Consider the following 12692-nt stretch of genomic DNA (forward strand, 5'->3'; position numbering starts at 1 on the left):
GCCACGCAGAAGGCAGTACGGGCTGTCCTCGTGTCGTGTAAGTGCTACTCTAAGTCGCAGCCTGTGTATCAAGGTCCCTGTACATCTTCGAAGCCGAGAACCATGGGTGAGCCAGACCTTTTGCTCGGGATCGAGCCTGTGAATCCGCTCGTGTCGATTCTGCGGGTCGGGCGAATGCAAGGCTGCGGTTTTTTTACGTACTCGGTAGAGTATTGCATTGGTATCTTGTCTTGCGATGCGTATAAGAAAGAGAGTTCTTTTGTGGTGCGCCTGTTGTGCTTATGAATCCGCTAATTAAGCCATTTGGAGCGGTGCCACAGTGACGTGGTATCCACTGAAGCAACACCGTGTTCGCCCTTTTCACCCAACTCTTTGAATAGGATAGCCACATCAGTGGTCAGCTGATCATATGCTCCTCGCTTCGTAGGGTACCTTACTAGCTGCAGCGCTGGTTTGTAGTCACAAAAGACAGTTCACTGCTTCGGCCTCTCACAAGAAATGGTGCAGCGGGGTTCGTGTAAAGCGACCCGTTCTGCTGCGGTAGACGACGTCCTGTGAGCACTCTTGAGCCGTTGTATCAGTTCTTTCCCAGTCATAACCACTGACGCTGCAGACCAAGACGCTGTGACCGAGCCGTCAACGAAAACACACAACGAAATGAACGAAAGCCTCCCCGTACATTTCACTGATGCAAAATAGTGAAAGTTGTCTTAAGGCTGAAGACGACATGTAGGATTTTTTACCGATTGCAGGATCCGATAACCCCACCTGAAGAGCAGCCCATAGAGGCACATCTGAGTTTTTAACGACTGCAAATCTGCAGGGCATGAAATGTTGTTGCGCCGAGATACTTCAGGAGTAGCGTGAGTTCGTTCAATATTTGAAAACACTCAATAGTGGATGACACTGACATCTTGTCCCATGTCGGAGGTGCACACGAAGAGCTTTTTGGGCAAGGTAGACTTGACCTGGGCAAGCTCGCGCTTGTGAGATCGTTCCACATGTTGATGTGCATCGAGGCAACCCCAGAAAGATTCATAGAGCTTGTGCCTGGGTACTTTGAAGCACGCGCAGTGACGAACGCCGAAGGTTACTAAGTACAGGGGCACTGAACTGTAAATACCCATAAAGAGCGCCCGTAAAGGTTCAACAGTGGTAAAAACGATGGGCCCCATGATTTACTTGCCATATATTGAAGGACGGGAGTTAAACTTTGTAATTTCCTTAGTGCAGAGACATGTTTTGACCCCGAGAAATCTCTATCAATCGTCACGCCTAGAAATTTGTGGTGAGTGACACACGGAATAACAGCGCATTCGATGTTTACCGGGTAGCGTATTATGGGTTTGCGGGTAAATGCCAATTTTGTACTCTTGGACGCTGGAATTGCAAGTCCCTGGCGGTGTAGTTACGCCAAAGTGGCAGATACTCCTCTTTGAAGTCGTGATTTCACGTGAAGTCGAGTTATGCCTTATGTCCAAACACATATATCATTCGCATGACAGATATTGACACTGTTTTGGGAAGCACTTAAGTGACACCCATGATAACTAGGGTAAATAGCGTAGAGCTGAGGTCTCCTCCTTGTGGCACGCCGCGAGTGTCGGGGTGATCAGATAACTCACCACGGCGCACGGATGGTTTTCCTGACCACACAATTGATGACCGCCACCAAGCGTGATCATGAAAACCACCCGTCCGCGTAGATCGCTTGCTATCCACTGATACATTCGTCCTCCCATTCCAATGGACCCAAGGACACCCAGAATGGCACCATGATATACATTATCGAATGCTCCCTTAATGTCTACGACCACAGCAGGTGTCAGACGAGGGCAGTGTTTCTGATTCTCGACAATAGTGACAAGGTCAATAACGCTGTCTATTGGTGAACGTCCTTTGCGGAAGCCTGTCATAGTGTCTGAGTACAAGCCATGCTTTTCCAGAAACCATTCCAGACGAGCGAGGATCATACGCTCCATCACTTTGCTTACACAGCTAGCCAATGCCACTGACCTATAGGACGAAATGTCTCGTGGAGGCTTGGCAGGCTTCAGGACAGCCACAAAACGACTTCTTTTCCAGTGGCTTGAAACAGACCCAGAACATTAATAGAGGTTGTAGAGGTCCAACAGAGCATTTTTCCTTGCGTTCCGAGATGACAGAGTGCACAGTACATAATGCCATCGGGCGCAGGACCTCTAGAACGAGTTCAAGCAGAGAGCGCTACAATGAGCTCGTGCAGCGTAAACGGTACGTCCAGGCGGCTATCCGCAGTTGGAGGAGCAGAGCAATGTAATGAAGCCATGCCTGCAGCATCGTTTCTTGCAGTGGGAATGCAGAAGTCTTCGGCAGCACCTGTGTCTAGGGTGTTTTGGTATACAGCAAAAGCTGGAAATGAATATTGCTGTGCGGGTGTAGACGGCAATGCACGAACCATCTGCCATATTCTAGAACGTGGCTTCCGCGGGTCTCATCTTGGAAAGAATGATCTCCAGCGGTCGACCAAGCTTCTTTAAATAACGCTGCACAAGATTCTGGGCTCTGCGACACGCTCCCAGGCCATTGACAGCTTCTGTCCGTCTGTACCTCCTTTCAGCAAGACGTCGAACAGCGCGAATCATTTGGTTCAAAGCATCCCCTTCATTGCCTTGAAAGGAGTATGCGGCACTGCGTTATGCCTGGTTGCCCGGAGAATGCTCAGTTCAAAATCAGTCTCCGAGGGCACGCTATTGTAGAACAATTCCACAGAAGACCGAAACACGTGCAAGTCAGTGTAACGTTGTACCGGTGGATGTGGTGAACCTTGATATCAAGTTGGCTGTGCGTATGTGGCACGTGGTCACTTCTGTACTAGTCAACATTAAATCATTACAGCGGTGCAGCCACAATTGGCCGGCTTTCCTTCAGTTGCAACAATGAACGCATTCGATAGCTGCTTTAAAAAGGAAGCCACAAAAGTGAAGCAGAAATGCAAGGCGTATCTGCTGCGACAAGCAAATCAGGCAGTGCCGCTCCGTGCTGGCCGTAACTATCACTTTGGCGATGCTTCCTGTCGTGACGGAAAATAGCGCCTACCTCGATTTCTTTGGGAAGCACTTCACCTTCCATTTAATGTAAAAAAACAGCTTCATCTACGCATGAACTGATTCTAGGCTTGGTTATGTGAAAGGGATCTACACGGGAGCTGTTTTACATCTGAGACAGCTTTGAGCAGAAAGTTTTTTATGCGTCCTACGAATGCCTTGCGTAATTAGCTGATAGATCGCTTAAATATAAATATTTTATTAAGAGATAGGACGTTGAAAACATGTAGGCCACATCGGAAGTGTTTGCGAACACCTTAGACGATGCAGTGTCTCATTCACCTTTTGTAATGCACTTTGGTTGAAAGTAATTCCTGAACTCGCATCAGGCCTTTGCAACCTGAGGCGCGCATCAAAAAGGACAGAAAGTCAGGTTAAATTGATCAGAACAGCTTTGCGACCCAATCCACACCTGAAGGCCTTATGGTTACATTGCTTTCACATAATCATCGTGGAAACAATGAATCCTACAATTAGGATTTTACTTTTCGTTTTAAGTACCAACCTCCGGAAGCACATCTGACAAGTTACTTGTCACCCGGAGAAATGTTTGCGAATAAAATCGCGGACTTTCTACGCCGATCAAAAGGCACCTTGGTCAAGACCCAAAATTCGGCAATTGTCGTACTGAAACATCAGGCGTTTCGCAGCTTTTAAAGGGGGCGCCTCGCTGCCAACATTCCGGAGAGATCGGAAAAAGCAGGAGAAGGTTGAAACTCGAAAAGGAAAGGTATAGGATTATTCCCTGCAAAATTCAACGCACAAATGCCTTTACCGGCCAGGAGCTATATATGTACTGGGGAACGCCCCGTACACTCAGCGTAATCCTAGTTTCATGGAGCGCAGCTCTGCTACTGTAGAAACAAAAGCCTGGCCTGGGAGTTAACTCACAGGCCGGGCTTCCCTTCACGAATTTGTCAATTGACAAAGTCGTGAAGTGCACTCCGTAAAGCCAATTTTCCACCTACTGCACGGTTCGCAGTAAATGCCACCAGCTGGGAAAAGAAAAAAGAAAACTCTTCATCGAAAGTAGAGAGCAGCTTTGTTGACAGCTTTCTTTTGTGCAGGTTCGACTCAGACGGCACGTGGCAGCAAGGCTTTAACGGTGATCAATAATTCTGTCCTAAGGCAAAGACTAATATGATAAATAAAATGATTGCGCAAAAAAGGCACAGGGACGGAGTGAGGACAGACACACACGGCGCCGTGTGTGTCTGTCCTCACTCCGTCCGTGTCCCTTTTTAGCGCAATCATTTTATTTAACACTGGAGTACCAACGTGCCCAGGACGCTACCCTTACTAATATGATGTCGCACTTTTCGGGAAATTAATTTTTTTACGCTCTGATATTTGGTTACAAGCACTGCTTCTTGTTTCAATATTTCAGGGTTTTTGACAGAATAGATTATTTTTACTAGAACCATGAGAACTATTCTATTGTTATTTTTGCTTCCGTGCGAAAAAATGTCTTTTTCAAAAGAAAGGAATACTCAAAAACGAAACTCAGCGTAGCGCCGGAGGCAACGAATTGTGGTTAACACACCCTTCAAGTTAAATAAACTCTGCAACTCTTCCGATAAACGCTTTCACTCTTTCCTTAGCGTCTGGAAGCCATGTGAAAGCTATAGTTATCACCAGCACGGAGCGGCACTGCGTAATTTGCTCATCGCAGCAGGTGCGCCTTCCGTTTCTGCTTTGCTTTTCTGGCTATTTTTCTAAAGGGGCTATAGAAAGCGTTTATTGCTGGAACTGGAAGATAGCCGGCTTTTAGCTCATGCATTACTGTAACAACGTAATTTGAGCGCTTGAAGAACGCCAGGACCGGGAAAGAGAAAACATTTTTGAGCAAACTTCTAAGTTACGTGTTGAGCATAGAGCAGTAATTTTTGATTGAGGTACTTTGTGGCCCTATATTCTAAGTACTGGATGTGTTATTTGACTACGTTCTGGAAGCATTTATGATATAGGAAAAAAGTTAAGGAAACTTTTCCAGCGTTCCTTTATGTAGTTAACCCGCCGAGGTGGCTCAGTGGCTAAGGCGTTGTGCTGCTGAGCACGAGGTCGCGGGTTCGATTCCCGGCCGCGGCGGCCGCTTTTCTGATGGAGGCGAAAAGTAAAAATGCCCATGCGTACGAGATTTCGGCGCACGGTAAAGGTGTCCCCAGGTGGTCAAAATTAATCCGGATCCCTCCACTACGGCCGCTCCTCAGCGCCTGCGCTGCGTCGGCGCGTTAAACCCTACAATCAACATCATTTAATGTAGTTTATACGTCACCAACGGCCACACTTTGGGCATTTGTGTTAGCAGCTTGACAACAAAGCCAGGAGGCATTATGTATCGCGAGTTGCTTGGGCATCGCTAAGCTACATCGGTACATGGACGACTGCTTGGACTGCCCGAATGTGCTCTTAGAATATTACAAAGGAAATTCAAGCTATTGTTTTTGCCTTGATACCCTTCACTGCGTGCATGACACCGCGAGAAGCACCTCGCACAGGTCGTAATCCGCGCCTTACATACACACCAGAATGTGAAGGGTAAGTGGATCATCGGTAACGTCTGCGGAAAAGTTACCACACTAAACAAGTTTTTTATCACTCCTCTGTCCTTTGAAGCTGCACATACAGAATCTGCCAACAGGCTCGATGTGAGGGAGGTTAATCAATGGAAAATTCATTGCTTGATCTTCAGGATTGCGCTAGCGTGCATTTCTAAAATTCCATGTATGAATCTTAGTAAAAAAAAACTTTCAGGATCAGCTGAAGACGCACACGTGTCGCTGGCTTTAGGAGACCGCAACTCGGCGTTTCTCGACCGTAGTTTACAAACTGCGCCCGCGTATTGTTCCAACCGTGCTTTCATTCTTCCCCTGCGTCGATGGGCACCACTGCAAGCGTGTAGCGGCACTGGATGCCTGCCGCTCCTTTCGGTGTTCAGCAGCCTCGCAATTCCGTTGCCGTCGATCGTACCCATTTTATCCTATATATATCTTGCCGCCTACTTGGCACTCGGACTCGCTTCGCATGCCATTTTTCACTACAAATCGGCGTAACAAGCGGCGACGTCACTCTACAACTGGGGTTCGAAATTCTTGGGTGACATGAAGCCAAGCTGGCTGCAGCTGCGACGTCGCCCAATACAACCTCGCGTTTTCGCACTGTTGATGTCGGCTAACGGCCTAGAGGCCCGGGGACTTGACCTGAAAGCCGTATATAGTCCAGTAGTTAAGATAGCGTTAGACATGGCGGAATGAAAGTAACCGGTACACCACGTGCACAGACGGAAGACTGACGATGCCACTGTACTACTTTCTCACAGTCAACAATATCGGTGGCTGGGGTGCATCTGTCCACTTCACGTGCAATCACGTGCACCTCCTCTTCACAGGCTGAGCCGTCAAGTGCCCTATTACGCACGCACTAGGGACGCCAGCAGCCTGTAAGAAGAGTTTAAAATAACTGTTCTCACTGGTTGAAAACCGCAGTCAGTGTCACTGTCTGAAAACCACCGAAACCAGGTAGAGGGTTAGGGTCGTATCCCGGAGGCCCGGGTTTCTGAAATATGCTATTTTTATAGCTAATAACTTACATTGCTCACCGAACCTCTCAGACATCAATCTGATCATCCTTACGTGTTTTTAAACTTTGTTTGCACCGTCGCCCATTTTTCGTGCTAGCCGACAACGATGACGCCCGATTTTTCAACTCATGAGGAGTATAATGCTTTCACTTTAAGAATGGCACGCCCTCGATAATACTAGCACAGTCACTGACACATACCTTAGAAGTCAGGAAGACACACGCACGCGTCAAGAAGATGCACCCCGTCCGGCGGGTGCGATTGAATTGCATAAACACTATGAAAACAAGCGCACATTGTTCCAGGAAAATTCACTTAGTGTCTGAGGTTCCTTCGCATTGCGGATCAATCAAGCAACCCTTCGACAGGCTGAAAAATCCAGTGATCACAAAAAGATCAATGGGACGAAGCAGTTATCTCAAAAAAGGATCGGATACTATTCGGTATGACGCCTATTTACTTGAGTCCCCGTTTCTAACACGAAAGTGCTTTATGCCGGAATACACCAAAATCTCACTGACGCCATATAAGTCACCTAAACGACATCGCCAGAAAAACTTCGATTGACGCGGCTGCGCCGGGGTTTGAACCACGAACTCTTTCGCCGCAAGGGGAGGTACGAAACGCACTCCGGACTGCGCTACAACAGACGCGTACACAGGACGACAAAGGCGCCTTATAACCTTCCCTTCAGATGGTGCTGCCGTCTAGGAGAGGCGTAGCGAAATAGTGCATCATGACGCTGATGAGCGTCCACAGTTGGCGCCTCGATGCCAGTGCCTACGTGTACGGTGGACACGCAGCGTAGCCTGCGGAGAAGCCTGTAAGGCAACGACCACGGAGTAAGATCGACGCCGACTTGCGAATGTCGCGCTCGTGGCACGGTCCGCTGCTCCTTTCGCTGCAGCTAACCGTAATTCGCTGATTCACCAAACGATTCGTTGACAACCCGTTTGGTGTCGTAACGTCACACGGACGGTTTGCGAGCGTTTGCGGTTTCATTGGGATTTACGCAATGCACCGGAGCGTGCAATCCAGTGTCTAACGTTGATGCGTATAACGGTGCCATACAGACGAAATATATATAGCGATGTGCAAGTTCATATCGGAGCACAATAAACGTTCAACTGTTCTAGTGAAGGCACATTTCCCTTTCGTGCTTTACCGGTTCCTATGAAAGAGGGATCGACCACATTTTTTGCCACAGGAGCCGATGCCACAGGAGCACACTGGAGAAAACATAGCTCAGGTTTTACGACACGTGATCGACGATTGGGGCCTGCCCGACCACATCCCGATTTTTGTCGTCACTGACAACGGCAGGAACTTTGTTTCAGCGGTCGCCAAGTTCAACTGGTCGGGACTTCTCTGGTTTGCCCACACCCTGCAGCTCTGCATAGTGACGCCAAAAGGGAAGTGGTCAGTTTTTCCCAGCTTTGTGCCAAGGCGCGATCAATTTTAGGTCGCTACAAAAGAAGCGCGCGTGCACGTGCACGCCTTATGGACATCCAGAAGGACAGGCGCATGGCCCAGAACGAAGTGATCCAAGACGTCCCCACATGCTGGAACAGCGAGTATGCCATAATGGAGAGACTCGTCGAACTCTGTGCCCCTATATCACTCGAACTTTGCGAGTCTGATGTGGCAACTTCAGCTCTAGAGAGTGGAAATTAATGGCTGCAGCAGTGAGCGTGTTGCAGCCCCTGGACCAAGCAACGACAGAGCTGTGCGCAGACCGCTACCCTACACTTTCACAAGTCATTCCTCTTGTCCATTGCATAAAAGTGGTGCTGTGTGAGCATGTCCATGAAGGTGAGGAGACAGCATCATTTGCAAGGAGTCTTCTGCGCAACATTGCAACGAGGTTTCCCGACGTAAAAATGGCACTTGTTCCTGCAAATGCTATGCTAGTTGACCCTCGATACAAAGACATTTGTTACACCGAAAAGAGAGTAAAAAAAAGTGGGTAAAAGCCACACTTGTAGCTGCAGCAACTGAGGTGGTGCCAGAAGATTGTGCTCAGACATCTCCTTGCCCAGACATGGAGAAGGATCCAGCTAACAGTCTGTGGGGAGTTTTCTCTTCGCTAAGCTCTAGTGTAGTGCAGCAGAGTGCAAATGACATTGTTTCTCACCAAGTGGCAGACTACTTGGGCACCCCTGTGCTCCCGCGGTCTGAAAACCCTCTGGAGTGGTGGAAGAGCCATGGCAGCCGGCTGTACCCAGCGCTGGCCAGGGTGGCACAAAAGTATCTCTCAATTCCTGCCACACAGGCGAGGAGTGAGAGGCTCTTTTCAACGGCTGGAAATGTTGTCAGCAGCCAGCGGGAACTGCTGCTCCCAGAGAATGCGGAGCAACTGGTATTTCTCCACGAAAACGTGTCAATGAGCAGCCGGCGCAAACGGCTGCACCTAGAGCATGTGGCGCAACAGATATTTCTTCATGAAAACTTGTTATTTCAGCAAAGGAAAGCTGTGTGTGTGATTTCCCAATAAATGTTCAACTGGTAATAATTTTACACATGTTGTGCCTACGTGAGTTCTAATTATTAGAAAAAATTGTGTACATTAATCAGGTCAAAAGTTGCTCATTTTTTTTAGATTTGCGATGTGTACTATTCGAACTATTCGATTCGAAATTATTCGACAAAATCACTATTCGCTTCGAATTCGCTTCGAACCTCAAATTCACTATTCGCCCATCCCTAGAACTCTGCTCCGATTCGATGTTTTGCCTAATCAAGCCACAATAATGTTGCCTGCGACCTCTTCTTTCTGGTTAGCCTACATAGCCTCTAGAGAGCTGTGTGATAGACGTCATTCTGAGCCTGCGCGGCCAACGAAAGACCTTTTAACAGCAGAGCTGTTTAAACTTTTAGTTACGCCATGGGGCGTCACCAGAAAATTCAGCCAGCCGAGCGCACATGAGCTTGCGCCTCGTGAGGAGCAGCCGGCGTTGTCCATTCTTGCGCGAGGGCTTGCGCCACGTTATGGGCTCGCAATGAAAACCAAGAAAAAATACCGAGCGCACGTTGGCGTGCACCTCGTGAAAAGCTCCCGGCGTCGGCGAGCTCGACATTCGAGAACACTCTGCCCAGCGTTCGTGGCGTGACCTCTTGAATGCTGTTCTCCTCGCCAGTTCACGTACGTTCGCGCCTCAAGTGGGGATCGCGGAATCCGAGTTCGCGAAGCCCGTTGCCGCGGGTTCTAGAGCGTGCTAACGTGGTCCACTTTGGGAAAGATGTGAAAGGCTGCGGACAAAACGAGCCTGGCCTGCCAGTCATGGAGAACTTTCAGCGGCAAGCTAGGAAATCCACATGAGGTGCAACAGCCCGGGTCTCCGACGAAGGCAGAGGGGCTGCCAGCTCGGCTGTTTCTGCAGCCTTCCACAACCAGTGCAAGCTGCGCCATTTTTTTCAAGAGCAGATTGCTTAAGTGATACAGAATGCCACGGAGACCTACCTGCGGGAATATTTTATCACTTGCTGAAGAGAATGACGGCTCAAAGCGGACCGTCCGATGGGGCTAATGTATAAAGAAAGGAAGGAAGGAAGGAAGGAAGGAAGGAAGGAAGGAAGGAAGGAAGGAGGGAGGGAAGGAGGGAGGGAGGGAGGGAAGGAAGGAAGGAAGGAAGGAAGGAAGGAAGGAAGGAAGGAAGGAAGGAAGGAAGGAAGGAAGGAAGGAAGGAAGGAAGGAAAATTGGGAAGGCAGGCGCAGTTAAGGTGGAACCAGTACCAAGAACGGAAATAGAAATTGCATAAACTAGTAGAAACGCGCTACTGAACGGTGTGTGGCAGGCCACATGGGAAGGACATTAGCACTCCCGTAAAATTCTGGAATCATGCAAAAGCATTGGTAACAACAAATAAAGAGCTGTAGACAGGGGAATAACATTAACTTATCCCAGCCTACAAGCAGCCACCGCTCGTACCTTCGGCCACACGGGTATAACATTTCCTGATGGAACAGAGACAGCAACAAGGAATGCCATAGGTAAAAAGTTTAATATAGTTTTATTGAGTAGAAAAGGCAGATTAAGATTTTTCTTAAAACTGGGCAACAGGACCGGACGAAATACGAACACAGCAGTTGAGTACAGTGTGCGATGCGCACTTGATTAGTGCCAAACATCCAAGAGACTTACAACGCAGTGGTGCGAAAGCAGGATGAGTCTAATCCGCAAAGGCTAAGCCGCTTACAGTGACGTCATTGCTCAATAGGCTTGTTATCCAAACATTAGAAGTAGAGCTTCTGAACTGGGCGGCGAAAAACAAACTCTTGGAAGAACTACGGAATGGATTTCAACCCCGTCGGGGCTTACAAAAAGTATTTTGTGTTTGCTGGTTCGGTATATCGAAATTTTCAGCAGCCTACGACAGACCGATGCGTTAAGATACGCGGTAAAAGAACAATTGAGATCGTTGAAGACGATATGGGCTGGAAATCCTCTGAAGTCAGGTAAGTACACAGTTAAATATGCTTGGAGGATAGGCTCAGGAACATGGATAAGAAGAAATGGCCAAGAATAAATCCCAGGGAACTCCACCTTATAAGCGTGGCCACTGAATGGCGGAAGAGGGTACAACAGCAGACGACAACAAAACTAGTGGTGCAGATTTACGGACTATCAAGGACCGCAAAATGTAAGTGCAGCAAGCGGCGGCGGTTATGTGGGGGAAATAAGGGAGACGAAAAAGTCATGCGCGGTAAATAAAACCGTAAGATCAGGCATCAGGAAAGACACTTTCGAGGATAGCTATAAAGGATGTGCCTTGCCTTTTGGGGCCCGAGCAGGCTGCTTGAGCACGAGGATCTGTGTGAGCAAATCGTCGTTAAACAATGGCAGTTGTGCATGTTGTGCGAAGGATATGGAAACAATTGAGCAATTACTGATGGAATGCTGCAGTGTCCATTGAGTCGGAAATAAATGGGAAGTTCACCTTCCTGAACCACTGGGCTTTACCTTTCAGAAAAAAACATCAACTGGTCTGCAGTGGACATTAGGAAAACATTTTAGGGTACTGATGGAGAAAGAAACAGAAGGGGCCGCTAGCGCGCCGCCACAACTGTAGGTAACTTAGCTCATGATCGAAAAGGAAATATACACTCTAAGTTCCCCGTAGGGCGTCTTCACCACAATGCTCCAGAATGACCAATCGAAATGGCCCAGCGTGCAAATTTCACTGACGTGGCCGAGCATTCAATTCGAGGGGAAAAGGGCATCTGCGCTGGGACATCGCGCAATGCGAAACGCCATTCACGCAGTGCGGGCTGCCCCTGCGCACGTGCACTTCTTAAAGCGACGCTTTCTAATACCTCGTTCATGGCGATGTACAGTTACAGCAAAACGCACTGCAGGAAAGCCAACTTTAGACAGTGGGACGGAAGACAGTGAGTATGATAAATAGGAGAGCCAATTTTATACAATGGGAGGGCACATGATGATGACGACCCTGAGGAAACGCGAAGGATTCTCCGACACAGACGCAAATTTCGCAATCCAATTAACCAAATTTCAATTCAACGACAGTCTGGGCTAATCGAATCTGCACATTTAGGCGACCCAATCACAAACTAATAGATAAGAAATCATAACATTCACATTCGCTGACGTGGGCGTTGTCATAAATTTCGACTTTTGCTGATTGTACAATGGATTTTGCATTTGTATCGGAGAAAGCCTCTCATTTCAACCATCTTTCTTCCAGAAAAGCGCGTTTATTTTTTTAGTCAAATGCTAAGTTGAGCGTCGTCATTCGTCGAATGGGCACACTTGGTCCCTTCAATTTATCATTCTGGAGCAGTGCGGCTGTGGTGAAGACACACTGCGGGACTTAGAGTGTGTGTCGCAGTTCAAAACTTGGCAGGAGTAGATAAATAACGTAAGCAGACGTGATGGCATTATCCATTACCCCGATTCAAAGGGGAACCTTTTTGTCATCATCATAACCATCAAGTTCCGAGCTTGTACCTACAGAGGAATGGGATGTCGGGGACATTCCTCTGCCACATAGGTACCATCCCGGCC

General features: G+C 48.1%; 1 pseudogene; it reads left to right on the forward strand.

Moving 5' to 3' along the window:
• The first annotated feature begins 921 nt into the window (after positions 1–921).
• LOC144159610 (E3 SUMO-protein ligase ZBED1-like) lies at positions 922–11467 on the forward strand (annotated as a pseudogene).
• Positions 11468–12692: the final 1225 nt, after the last annotated feature.

The sequence above is a fragment of the Haemaphysalis longicornis genome, unplaced genomic scaffold (assembly GCF_048455015.1).
Source record: "Haemaphysalis longicornis isolate Haplotype H1 unplaced genomic scaffold, Haemaphysalis longicornis Haplotype H1 scaffold_1, whole genome shotgun sequence".
Classification (NCBI taxonomy): Eukaryota; Metazoa; Arthropoda; class Arachnida; order Ixodida; family Ixodidae; genus Haemaphysalis; species Haemaphysalis longicornis.